The 13524-nt window shown below is 42.0% G+C and overlaps 1 pseudogene; it reads left to right on the top strand.

Moving 5' to 3' along the window:
• Positions 1-5216: 5216 nt before the first annotated feature.
• Positions 5217-5430, top strand: LOC107158646 (annotated as a pseudogene).
• The last annotated feature ends 8094 nt before the right edge of the window (positions 5431-13524 follow it).

Below are 13524 nucleotides of genomic sequence, written 5' to 3'. Positions count from 1 at the left end.
GCGGGGGCCGGGCCGCGGGAACGCCCTCCCGGAATGAAGCGCTTCCCGGTGCCTTCAAGGTAGCTCGGCTCCGGATCGGGAACCCCCCCCCAGTTCTCCCTCTCAGGTCCCCTCTGTCCAGAATTGAAGAGAGCTCCCCAATCTCCCTGGGTCGGGGAGGAGATAGCCCCAGTGGCCCCAAATCCCCACCCACTCTAACTGGAGAGAATCCTTCTTTACAGTCGGAGCAAGAATCTGCCCTGGAGCCCCCGATTTCTTCTAATCTAATTTAGAGTCCCCCTTCAGCGGCTCTCAGCCCATTCCCATTATCCCATATCGAATTTGGAGAACCCCCTGTGTGCCTCGCGTCCCGAGTGGGAAGCTTCCATCAGCATCCCGGTAGAAACGATATCAGTTTCTCCCCAATCTTCCTTGACCCTTGATGCCCAGAGTAAGAATCCCTCTCAACTCCCCCAAATCCCTCTCTCCGCTCTGTGGCTCGGGTAGTCTGCCGAGCAAATCCTCCGCCCCAAGCCTGGGTTCCCATTTTGCCGCCACCCCACCCCCAGTGTGAGGAGTCTCTGCTGCTTCTCTCCCTGGTTCGCTCTTGTCAGCCCCATTCAGACTCCTGTCTGGATTCAGGAGACCGGGTGCCAGACGCTCAGCGCCCGCTCCCCACCGAGGCACGGGGAGAAAAGTCAGTTCCTCCGGTGTCCAGTTTAGGAGTCCGATGGCGCAGCGGTGCACCTTACCCCCAAAACATCCACTCTTTTGCAGAGTTCTAGCTCCACCCACTCCCGTTGGAAGAACCTGAACTACCTACCCCACGACGTTTGGAGTTACTTCCCTCGGTCGGTCTCATTTTGAGACTAGAGCAAACTCCTTCCTCCTCACTCCCATCTTCAGGGTCTCAGGGATCCCCCAATGCTTTCACCCAAGCCACCTCACCCACTCCGAAATCTTCCTCCCTCCAGCCTGGGAGCAACTTTGAGAAAGTCCATTCTGGATTGCCATGGAAGCCAGAGGCCATTCTGCTCCTGGTAACTCCCTGCATATCTGAGCCTATCTCTCACTTCCCTGGCTGAAACCAACTAAGGCAGGGTCAAAGCAGGAGGCTAAGGCAACTAACATCCACGCCCATTCCTTTCTCGGCTGGGGGTTTCGGTGCCACAAAAGCCTCTCCCTCCCAACTCACCTCCCATTCCTTCCCATCTCCCTTCCTTTAAATCCACCCAGTATAACTCAGTGTCACCCTTAGTGACAAGCCCTTTGCTGCTCACCTTCACATCCATCCTGTATTCAGCTACCTTTTATTAAGGTGTGCCAGGGCTCTAGCACGGTAACCTTGCTCCCTAGAAGTGTGCCCATCCCCCTCCTCTTAGCACACTTTCCCTCTCCCCACCCCACCACCACACATTTAAGAATGTGAGAGACTCACGTTAATGGTTTCCTTGGGGACCTTCTGCAGTGCTCAGCAGGTGTATCCTGGCACCCTGTGCATATAACACTACAAACAAACTTGCCTTTTCCTGTTTGTATTCCCCTAACCTTTCCCAGTTTCTCAGCATCCTCTGGACTGGGGACTGGGGGGAAGGGAACGGAGCATTTCTCAGCATCTCCACACAAGCTGGAACATCAGGTGTGTCCTGGGAGAGACACAGATGAGGGTCAGCAGGTGGCACCCCCAGTGTTAGGGAACTGACTGCTCCTAGGACTGAACTTCAGGTTCTTTCAGGAGAGATGCCCAGAGGGCAGAGCGCCACTCCTTGAGATTGATTTGTGTGCTGGTGCTGTTGGCTGGTGGCTTGGAGGATAGGAAATGGATAAGGGTCATTTGTTCAAAGCCAGCCAAGACTGTTTAAGAAGCAGCTTGAGCTAGGATCCATTTATTAGCATCCTCATTCAAGACTTCAGAGGAGGAAGCATTTACTTCCTTTTGTCAATAACCTGGTTTGTAGGACGGAACAGGTGGGTGGACTTAAGAGAAGTCTCCTCCCACCTGTGGGTTTATCTCCATCTAGCAGCTCCAGTGGAGGCAACAAATCCTTGGGTGTGTGTGGGGGGGTGGCTCACAGGACAGTAAAGCTATAAATACTTGATCCTCATAGTAAATGGAGGATCTCAGCAGTATCAAGGGAAAATGATCCAAAAAGCAAGTGGCCCAGACTCCAGAATTAGGAAAGCATCACTCAGAAAATAAAAGAATGATTTGCTTCATAAATTTTGTAAATCTTCTTGAAAAAGACAGTGAAGAAATGATATTACACTCAAGCACTGAGATGATGTAACTTGGCACAAATATCTATTGTCTACCTTTTGCGTTCCAGTACTGTCTTAAGTGCTATATTTCCAGCCCCTACTCTACAAAACTTAATTTCTAGAGACAAGAGTCAGAAAAATAAGGGTCACTAGTAGAGCATTTCCTAGAATGCATGGGAGGGGCAAAGAAATAAATAGTAGCTTTATTAAGTACTTTGGAGAAGGGAGGGGAATAGGGAAGATGGGAAGCATAGGGGAGAAGGTGATATTGCAATTTTAAATCCAGAAAGTGCTCATAAGGGAAGGTGATATGTTAGCAAAGATTTGAAGGAAAGGAGCTATTTGAGTTTGCTGTGTTATCCATGACATTCATGTTAGCAGAATATCTGCAACTCTTAAGTGCAGATGATAGTTGATATTCCTAATTTGACTTCCACTCTCTAAAACTGGTTCCCAAACCTTGATATGCATTTTAAAAAATCACCTGGTGCTGTGCAGTGGACTCAGGATGGGTAGGGGCTCTGAAAACTGCAGTTTTTAAACAAGCCAGTCTGTCCAATGATGCTGGTACCTGAGGTATTTCCTGGACCACTCTTGGAGAAGCACTGCTTTAAAATATACGGATGAGTCTTTGAGAACATCAACAACAAAGCTAAAGATCAAATTATAGTATGTTTGGTTTCAGTGTTGAAAGTATTCCACTCTGTTCTCATTCTTTGAAAAGGCAATACCCAAGCAAAGCCCTGGATTACCCAGAACATACCAGTTCTTGTCTGTACAGGAGAAGGAAAAATTTATTGTAGTTTATTAGAAACCATTCATTTAAAATCAGTCCATTTTACAACTTTCTTCCACTTTTTTTTAAAAAACATAGATTTCATATTTAGAGTAGTTTTAGGTTCACAGAAAAATTGATCAAGAGGTACAGAGATTTCCTATATATCTCCTTCCCCCACACATGCATAGCATCCCCTGTTATCAACATCCCCAGAGTGGTATTTTGTCATAATTAGTAAATTTACATTGACATATCATTATCACCCAAAGCCCATAGTGTTTGCATGAGGGTTCCGTCTTGTTGGTGTACATTCTGTGGGTTTGGACAAATGCAGAATAACATGCATTTACCACTATGGAATCATGGAATATGTCCACTGCCCTAAAAATTCTCTATGCTTCATATATTCAGCCTTCCTCTCCCTAGCCCCCACAACCACTTATCTTTTTACTGTCTGTATAGTTTTGCCTTTTCTGGAAGATCTTACAGTAGGAAGCATACAGTATATATCCTTTTCAGATTGGCTTCTTTCACTTAGCAATATATATTTAAGTTTCCTCTATGTCTTTCCATGATTTGATAGCTTATTTCTTTTTAGTGCTAAATAATATTCCACAGTCTTTATTGTATCCTGGTGTATCTATTCACCTATTAAAGGACTTGTTGATTGCTTTCAAATTTTGGCAACTAAGGAAAAAAAAAGATGCTAAAACAGACATGTGCAGCTTTTATATGTATGGACATAAATTTTCAATCCCCTACTTTTAAAAAAAATGTTTTTCTCTTTACTTTTTCTTTCTCTCAAATGTATTGGACTCAACCAGGAATTAACCAACTGGGATTATTAGGGCACTTGACTGAGGGTCAGAAGACCTGGTAGTTGGTCCTGGGATCCCTGCTGTTTCTGATTGAGTGGGTCTAGAGATACTCCACTCAACCTTCTAATCTTTCATTTCTTTTCAGAGTTGCTTGAAGAAGTTTGTGAGATCATGTATATAGAAACACCTTTAAAACACTAAAGCATTCTGAAAACACAAGGAAGTTCATTCCCAATCCAGCTAATTTGGTCCAACTCAAATTCAGTTACTTCAAGTCTTGGAGTGCTGAATGGGCAGAGTGGTGCATGCCTGTGATCCCAGCAGCTCGGTAGCCTGAGGCAGGAGGATCACGAGTTCAATGCCAGCCTCAGCAAAGGCAAAAGTTACTAAGCAACTCAATGAGACCCCTTCTCTAAATAAAATACAAAATAAATGGGGATGTGGCTCAGAGGTTGAGTGCCCCTGAGTTCAATCTCTGGTACCAAAAAAAAAAAAAAAGGCTGGGGATATAGCTCAGTTGGTAGAGTGCTTGCTTTGCATGCACAAGGCCCTGGGTTCAATCTCCAGCACCACCAAAAAAAAAAAAAAAATTGGGAATCAAGAAATAAATGCTCATATTTATAGTCAATTGATTTTTTTGAAAATAATTTTTTATTTGTTCTTTTTAGTTATACATGACAGTAGAATGTATTTTGACATATCATACATACACGGAGTATAACTTCCCATTTAAGGCCCAGTTTCAATCCTCAGGACTACAGGGAGAAAAAACAAAAAGACTGAGATCAATTGAACATCATCAAAATTAAAACTTTTATACTTCAAAGGATACCTTCAAGAAAGTAAAAAGAAATCTGGTGCAGTAACACACACCTGTAATACCAGCTTCTCTGGAGACTGAGGCAAGAGGATCAAAAGTTCAAAAGCCAGCCTGGGCAACTGAGATAGGTCCCTGTCTCAAAAATTAAAAGTACTGGGAAGGTAGCTCAGTGGTAAAACTTGCCTAGCATGGTATGCACCAGAGACTCTGGGTTTAATCCCCAATACTAAAGAGAGAGAGAGAGAGAGAGAGAGAGAGAGAGAAGAAAACCCCAAAAAATGGGAGAAAAAATGCAAATTATATATCTGATAGGGAATTTGTACTTAGAATGTATAGAACCAATAACAAAATATTAATAACAAAATATTAAAATGGGCAGACTGTATCCTGGGGTGGCACCTGTGTACCCAGCCCCACTTGCCCATTCCACTGCCACCTGCAGCTTGCTACCTCCATACCAGGCTAAGCTTGAGGAGACTGACCAGCTGCTATCAAACCTAAGCACTATGGGGTAGAATGCCCTGGAAGGTTGTGATGCTATCTTCAAGCAGTTGGGGGGTTCATGACAAGAATGGCCCTTCAGGTAGAAAAATTGGATGACCATCCTGAATGATTTAATATGCATAACAAGGTCCATGTCACCCTGAGCACCCATGAACATGTGGACCTTTCAGAATGGGACATTAAACCCAGCCGATTTCATCAAAGGAGTAGCAGTGTCCATGTCAGAGACTCTGCCCTTCTTTGAATTCTTCAGGGAGGAAAGAGGACACTGAGCTGAGGATCCCTTGGCCTCAGGACTTGCTGCAGTCAAAATAGCCAGTTTCAGGGTGGGGGTCATGGCTCAGAGATAGAGCGCTTACCTACCATGGGTGAGGCACTGGATTTGATCCTTAGCACCACATAAAAATAAAATAAAGATATTGTGTTTGCCTAGAACTAAAAAATAAATATTAAAAAAATAGCCAGTTTCAGAGCTGGGTGTGTATACAGATATCCAGCTCTAGGATAGATATTCAGCACTAAATAAATAAATAAATAAATTGTCACGTTGACTCTGCTCCCTCCATTTGGGATGAGTCCTTGATGAGGAAAGAAGCCAACATCACTGCCCACACCTGGAATTGAGAACTTTTCTCCATGCCACCTCTTCATTCTTGGTGTTGTTATATGACATTAATTTGAATAAACTCTCCCCTTTGCAACTTCCCAAGAACAATAATGATTTATTTCCAGACCATGACTTGTTCCCTTTCTGATTCATTTCCCAAGAAGCCTTGAAAGAGGGTGAATAAAGTCTTAGAATTCAGGACCCTAATGTAAAACCCCATTCTATGTCACAGAAACGTGTGCTTTCAGGCCCCAAATAAAATTATTACTTGGGGAAAAAATAAAAGTAATAATGAGAAAAGGATCCAATTAGACATTTCTCCAGAAAAAGATAGGTAAATGGCCAATAAGCACGTGAAAAGACATTGACGTCATTAGCCGTCAGGCAAATGCAAATGAGCACCGCAGTGAGATATGCTTCACACCCCCTAGAATGGCTATAATCAAAAAGGTAGATAATTGCAGGTGTTGGTAAGAATATGAAGAAATTAGGACCCTCATATATTGCTGATAGGAATGTAAAATTGTGGGGAGTTAAGGAAAACACTGTGGCAGTTTCCTAAAAGAGTAAACAGAGTTATCATATGAGCTGGGTGCACACTTGTAATCCCAGTTATTTGGGAGACTGAATCGGGAGGATCTCAAGTTCAAGGCCAGCCTAAGCCATTTAGCAAGATCCTCTCTCAAAAAATAAATAAATAAATAAATAAATAAAAAGGTTTGGGGATGTAGCTGAGTGGTAGAGTGTCCCTGAATTTAATCAATCCCCAGTACCAAAAAAAAAAGTTACCATATGATCCAGCAATTCTTTTCCTAGGTTGGACCCCAAGGAAATTGAAACGTATGTCTAAGCCAGGTGTGGTGGCACATGCCTATAGTCCCAGCAGCTCAGGAGGCTGAGGCAGAAGGATTGCAAGTTCAAAGCCAACCTCAGCAACTTAGTGAGGCCCTGAGCAACAACTTAGGGAGACTCTGCCTGAAAATTAAAAAAAATAAAAATAAAAAGAACTGGGTATGTGGCTCAGAGGTTAAGTGCTTCCTGGGTCTAATCCTCCTCCTCCTCCTCCTCTGGAGAAGAAAGGAAGGAAGGAAGGAAAAAAGGAAGGAAGGAAGGAAGGAAGGAAGGAAGGAAGGAAGGAAGGAAGGAAGGAAAGTATGTTTACCCAAAAACTTGTATGAGAACGTTCATAAGAGTATTATGAACAATAGTAAAAAAGCAGAAACAACCCAGATGTTCACCAACTCCATACAATGTAATATTATTTGGTCATAAAAGGGAAAGCAGTAGTGATCCCAGGTACCACACAGATGAACTTTGAAAACATTATGCTAAGTGAAAGAAACCAGAAACAAAAGTTCATGTATTTATGATTCCATTTGCATGAGGTGTCCACAACAGATCCATCAATAGAAAGAGGAAGTAAACTGGTGGTTGCCTAGAGTTTGGGGGGTAAGGGAAACATGGGCAAACAAATAGGGAATGACTGCTGGTGGGTCCAGATTCCTATCTGGAATGGTGGAAACGTCCTAAAATTGATTATAGCAGAGTTTCACAATTCTGTGAATCTACTAATAAACACTGAAGTGGGTAAATTGGATGATATGTGAATTATATCTCCATAATGGTGTTACAAACAAACAACACACACACACACACACACACAAATAATTTTCCTGGTATGAACTTTTCCCTGACCCAACAACATAAATTTATTCTCTTCTCCCATATACCTTTCTTTAACCTTTATTATTATTATCATTGTTATTATTTAGAAATTATTAAGCACCTTCCATACACTAAACAGTGCCAAGCACTTTTCAGGGGCTTTCCATTTTATTCTCCTAGAAATTCTATTATTTTATTTTCCTTGCATGACGGTGGGCACCCAGAGGTACTTTTCCACTGACCTACATCCCCAGCCCTTTTTATTTTGAAGGAGGATCTCACAAAGTTGCTGAGGCTGGCCTCAAACTTGTGATCCTTCTGTTTCAGCCTCCTTTCAAGTCAACTGTGATCTTCCCAGCAACTCTAGTGTATTTAAATATTATATTTCTATTTTATAGATCAGAAAAGCAAGTTTTAGAGAAGGTAAGTAATTTGTCCAAAGTCACATAGGAAATGATAAAGTAATAGCTAAGATGTATTGAATAATTACTATGTGCCAGGCTCTATAGTAAGCACTTTGCATTAGGGTATAAATTTAATCCTTTCAACTCTATGAAGCAAGACCCTATTTTACAAATCAGGAAACAGAAGCATTGAGCGGTAAACTTGCTAATAAAGATCAGTTTGTCAGCAAATGAGGGAGCTGAGGTTTTAAGTCAAGTTTAATGCTAGAATCTCCATTATGAAGCATGACATTATACTGTCTAACTACTTCAGGCATATATAATGTACCTATTATTGCAGAAGATTCTACACCACCACCCCTCCTCCTCCTCTCCTCCTCTTCTTCTTCTTTTTTACTAGTACTGGGGATTGAACCCAGGGGCACTTAACCACTTAGCCATATCCCCAGCCCTTCTTATATTTTATTTAAAGACAAGTTCTCGGGACTGGGGCTGTGGCTCAGTGGTAACGTGCTTGCCTGGCATGTGTGAAGCACTGGGTTCGATTCTCAGCACCACATATAAATAAATAAAATAAAGGTCCATCAACAACTAAAAAAATATATAAAAAAAAAAGACAAGTTCTCGCTAAGTTGCTTAGGGCCTCGCTAAGTTGCTGAGGCTGGCTTTGAACTTCAGTTCTACACTCTCTATTATACTGGAATGAAAGCTATTTAAGGGAAGGGACACTGTGCAAAGCCTCTGAATTTTCTTCTACTACCACCCTCATTCTCAGGTCCCACACCTTACACTGAGTACTTAATACTCAGTCATTGTCAAGAGCTTAATTAGAGGGCTGGAGTAGAGCGCTTGTGTAGCACATGTGAGGCACTGGGGTCCATCCTCAGCACCACATAAAAATCAATAAATAAGGGCTGGAGATGTGGCTCAAGCGGTAGCATGCTCGCCTGGCATACGTGCGGCCCGGGTTCGATCCTCAGCACCACATACAAACAAAGATGTTGTGTCCGCCAAGAACTAGAAAATAAATATTAAAAAAAAAAATTCTCTCTCTCTCTCTCTCTCTCTCCCTCTCTCCCACTCTCAAAAAAAAATCAATAAATAAAATAAAGGTATTGTGTCCATCTACTAAGATAATATACGTATTATATATTTTTTATATGTGCGTGTGTGTGTATGTGTGTGTGTGTATTTTTTTAAGCCCATTCAATCTTGGCAAGAGCTGAAGATGGGATGGTAAATGAGACAGCAATTGCTACTGTTTCTCACAGACAGACAGAGTTATATGTACATTTGTGTGTCACTAAACGACAGGGATACATTCTAAGAAATGAGTGGTTAAGTGATATTGTTGTGTGGACTTCACAGAGCGCTCTTACACAAGCCTCGGTTGTATGGGTCAGTTACCGTGTGGCCTCTTGATTGCATCGCAAGATGTATGGGGCTGCTGCCAGCGTACTAGGGCTGTCCATTTTAAAGTAAACTTATCTTTTATAAGTAGGAGAGGTATACTCTAAAATAAGCATAGGGCCAGGAATGGTGGCACATACCTGTAATCCCACTGGCTCGGGAGGCTGAGGCAGGAGGATGGAGAGTTCAAAGCCAGCCTCAGCAACTTAGTAAGGTCCTAAGCAATTATGAGCCCTAAATAAAAAATATATAAAAGGGGCTAAGGATGTGACTCAGTAGTTAAGTGCCCTGGGGTTCAATCCCCAATACCAAAAATAAATAAATAAATAAAATAATGAGAGGGTGGTCTACGCCTCTAATCCCAGCGACTTGGGAGCTTGAGGCAGGAGATCTCAAGTTGAGGCCAGCCTGGACAACTTAGTAAGACTCTGAGTCAAAATAAAAAATAAAAAGATCTGGGAATGTTGTGCCATGGTAGAGCACTCCTGGGTTCCATCCCCAATACTGAAAAAAAAAATTTTTTTTTGAAAACTGATAGGGCTTGGGATATAGCTCAGTGGTAAAGCACAAGCTTAACATGAGTGAGGCCCTGTATTCAAGCCTCAGCACGAAACATATTACAGAATATTAAAAAGATAAAATGAGGGCTGTGGATATAGCTCAGTTGGTAGAGTACTTGTCTCACATGCACAAGGCCCTGGGTTCAATCCTCAGCACCAAAAAAAAAAAAAGATAAAATGAGAAATAACAAGACTGGTGACACATGTCTCCCAGTAACTTGGGAGGCTGAGACATGAGGATTGCAAATTGGAGGTCAGCCTCAGCAATTTAGAGAGATCCTTGGCAACTTAGAGAGACCCTATCTCAAGACCCTATCTTGGGGATACAAGTCAGTGGTAAAATGTCCCTGAGTTCAATACCCAGTGCCGAGAGAGAGAGAGAGAGAGAGAGAGAGAGAGAGAGAGAGAGAGAACAACAACAATAAAAAAAACAACACACACAAAAGAAGTCCAAGAGGGCTGGGGATGTGGCTCAAGTGGTAGCACGCTCTCCTGGCATGCGTGCGGCCCAGGTTCGATCCTCAGCACCACATACAAACAAAGATGTTGTGTCCGCCAAAAGCTAAAAAAAAAAATAAATATTAAAAAATTCTCTCTCTCTCTCCTCTCTCACTCTCTCTTTAAAAAAAAAAGAAAAAGAAAAATAAAAAAAAGAAGTCCAAGAAGTCCAGCATATTAAATAATAAACCAGCAACCTGGTCATTTATTATCATCATAAAGTATTATGTAGTGTACATAATTGTACGCACTCTACTTTTATATAAAGTGAAGAAGGTTTGTTTACACCAGCATCACCACAAACACGTGAGCAATGAGTGCATTTTGCTACGATTTTAAGAGGGCTATGACATCACTAGGCAATAGGGCCCATTACCATCTTATAAAATCATCGTCCTGTATGTGGTCTATTGTTGACTAAAACATCATTATGCAGTACATGACTGTAATTCTTTTTAACCAGGTCACTTGAAACATTGCAGTGTAGTAGACATTCCCCCACCCTCCCTCTCTAAATATATATTTTCTACTTTTATTTATTTGGTGCTAGGGACTGAGCCCAGGGCCTTGCACATGCTAAGCACAAGCTCTGCCATTAAAATACTCCCCCAACCCCAAAAATACATTTATCTATTTTCAGTACTAATGATTGAACCCAGGGGTGCTCTACCACTGAGTTACAACCCCAGCCCTTTTTATTTTGAGACAGGGTCTCACTAAGTTACCCAGGTTGATCTCAAACATGCAGTCCTCCTGCCTCAGCCTCCCTAGTCTCTGGCATTACAGTGCCTTGCTCTTTATCATTTTATTAATTGCCAAGGCTGTGCTTGAACTCCCAGGCTCAAGAGATTCACCTGCCTTAACTAATTTAACCAATGGGCCCAGCCCTACATCTTGATTTTTAATTGACACATAGTGATTGGACATATCTGTGGGGTACAGTGTGACATTTCAATCCATGTGGTAGGTTCTATTCCTATGCCTGTCTTACAGATGATAGCCAGCCACTCCGGAGCCCGGTTCCACCTGACTCAAACATCCTGTGCTACCCTCTGTCTCTGTTTTCCCCCCTTGGTCTGGCCCAGGAGGGAGGGAATTAAATAAACGATTCGATTCTGCTTGCCCAGCTGAGAACACCCACAGTCGGCCCAGACCTGCTGACTCTTCCACTTTCTCACTTTCTCACTGTCGCTTCCAATGACAGCCAGAGCCAGTTTGATGGGTTAGTGAAAGGGGGATGCTCTGGGAGTTTTATGGTTTCAGCAACTGAAGTTGCCTCTCTGCTGTAATTAACTATTTGATTTAGTCTGGTCAATTAATAATCCCACAATTCAGAGGCTAAAGAGCTAAAGATGCTAAGAGCAGGCCGCCTTTATTTTATTTTATTTTTTTAAATGTTTATTTTGGGAAACGGAAACTGCAGACCTGGAGAACTGGAACCGCAGATCTGTGGGTGGTGACTGTGGGGGAGGGGATGCCAGGCGGTTGGCAGGGGCTTCTGTTACACTCAGGCAGGGCATAAAGATGAAGGGGCTGGGTAGAAGAAGGCAGGGTCCTCTCTCGGAGCTCTCTCCCTAGAGACCAGATTTTCAGCAATCCCAGGAAAATAGCTTTTGGAGTCAGTGAATACAGTGGAAAAAACATTAGATAGGGAGTCAGGAGCCTGGGGCTCAGTCTCTGACCTTGAGACAGACTCTTCCCCTCTCTGAGCCCTAGTTTATTCATGTGCAAAATGGAAAGGGGCCAGATTATTCCACAGATGGAAACTGGTTTCAGTTTTTCTACTGATTGGTAGTGGCTAGGGCTGGGCAAGGATAGAAATGTCTGACTTTTTAGGGGTGCCTGCCTTGGATGCAGGTGATCAGGAAATAATGGAAGGTGTGCTGTATACAGTCAGCTTTAGTATCTGCACATTTCACATCTGTGAATTTCACCAAACATGCCTTGGAAATATTTCTTAATTGCATCTGTACTGAACCTATACAGACCTTTTAAAACTTGTCATTATTCTCAAAACAATACAATACCTATTTACATAGCATTTACATTATATTGGGTATTATAAGTAATCTAGAGATGATATGAAGTATATGATGTGTGCATACGTTCTATGCAAATATGACTCCACTATATAATGGATCCTTAGATTTTGGTACCAATGAGATTCCTAGAACAAATTGACCTTTAGATACTGAGGGACAACTGTATTAGCCTTCCTTGGATTGGAGAATCTCTGTGTCTTTTCCAGTTTTAGTTGTCTGCACACTTTAGAAAAAACATCACAAGGATCCAGAGCTAGGCAGCCTCCCCAGGGATCAGTCAGCCAAGGGAGAAACCACCAAAGTGACAATTCTATTAATAAAGATAATACATGATTCTATATGTGATGGAAAAGTCTGGAAGGAATTACACCAAACTGTAGCCATTTACATCAAACCATTAACATAGATTTTTTTTTTTTTGTAAGTATGGATTCATCTTTTTTGTTTTTCCCTTCAGTACTGGGGGTTGACCCAGAGGCACTTTACCACTGAGCTACATCCTCAGCCCTTTTTAAAATTTTATTATTATTATTATTATTTACTTTGAGATAGGGCCTTGAACTTGGGATCATCCTGCCTCAGCCTTGGGAACAGTGGGATCATAGGCCTGGGCCATCATGCCCAGCCTGAATTCATCTTAACAACCAAAAAACATAGTAAAAATAATCTGAAACCAAGTCAAGTGGCACACACCTGTAATCTTAGCTAGTTAGAAGCCTGAGGCAGAAGGATCACAACTTTAAGACCAGGCTCAGCAACTTAGCGAGACCCTGTCTCAAATTAAATACAACAAGGGCTAGGGACATAGCTCAGTGAGTTTGGTCTCTAGTACTATAAATAAACAAACAAATATTCGAACAAGACTACTTTTCGACTATTCAAAAAGCATTGATAGCATCATTATTCATAATAGGAACTGGAAGTCATCCAAACATCCATCAACAAAGGAATGGATAAACTATGATATATTCATATAATGGAATACTACACAAATTTAAAAAGGAACAATTGGCTGATTCATGCAACAATACAGGTGAATTTCTAAGATAGTATGTTGAGCAAAAGAAGCCAGACAAAACCAAATACATGCAAAAAAAATACCATTTACATGAAGTTCTAGAATAGGCAAAAACAATCCTTGAGAAGAAGAATCATAATACTGTTTATCTTTGAGGAGGGA

The sequence above is a fragment of the Marmota marmota genome, unplaced genomic scaffold (genome assembly GCF_001458135.2).
Source record: "Marmota marmota marmota unplaced genomic scaffold, marMar, whole genome shotgun sequence".
Lineage (NCBI taxonomy): Eukaryota > Metazoa > Chordata > Mammalia > Rodentia > Sciuridae > Marmota > Marmota marmota.
Note: the sequence above shows the minus strand (reverse complement) of the source record. Positions and strands in the feature narration are given on the sequence as shown.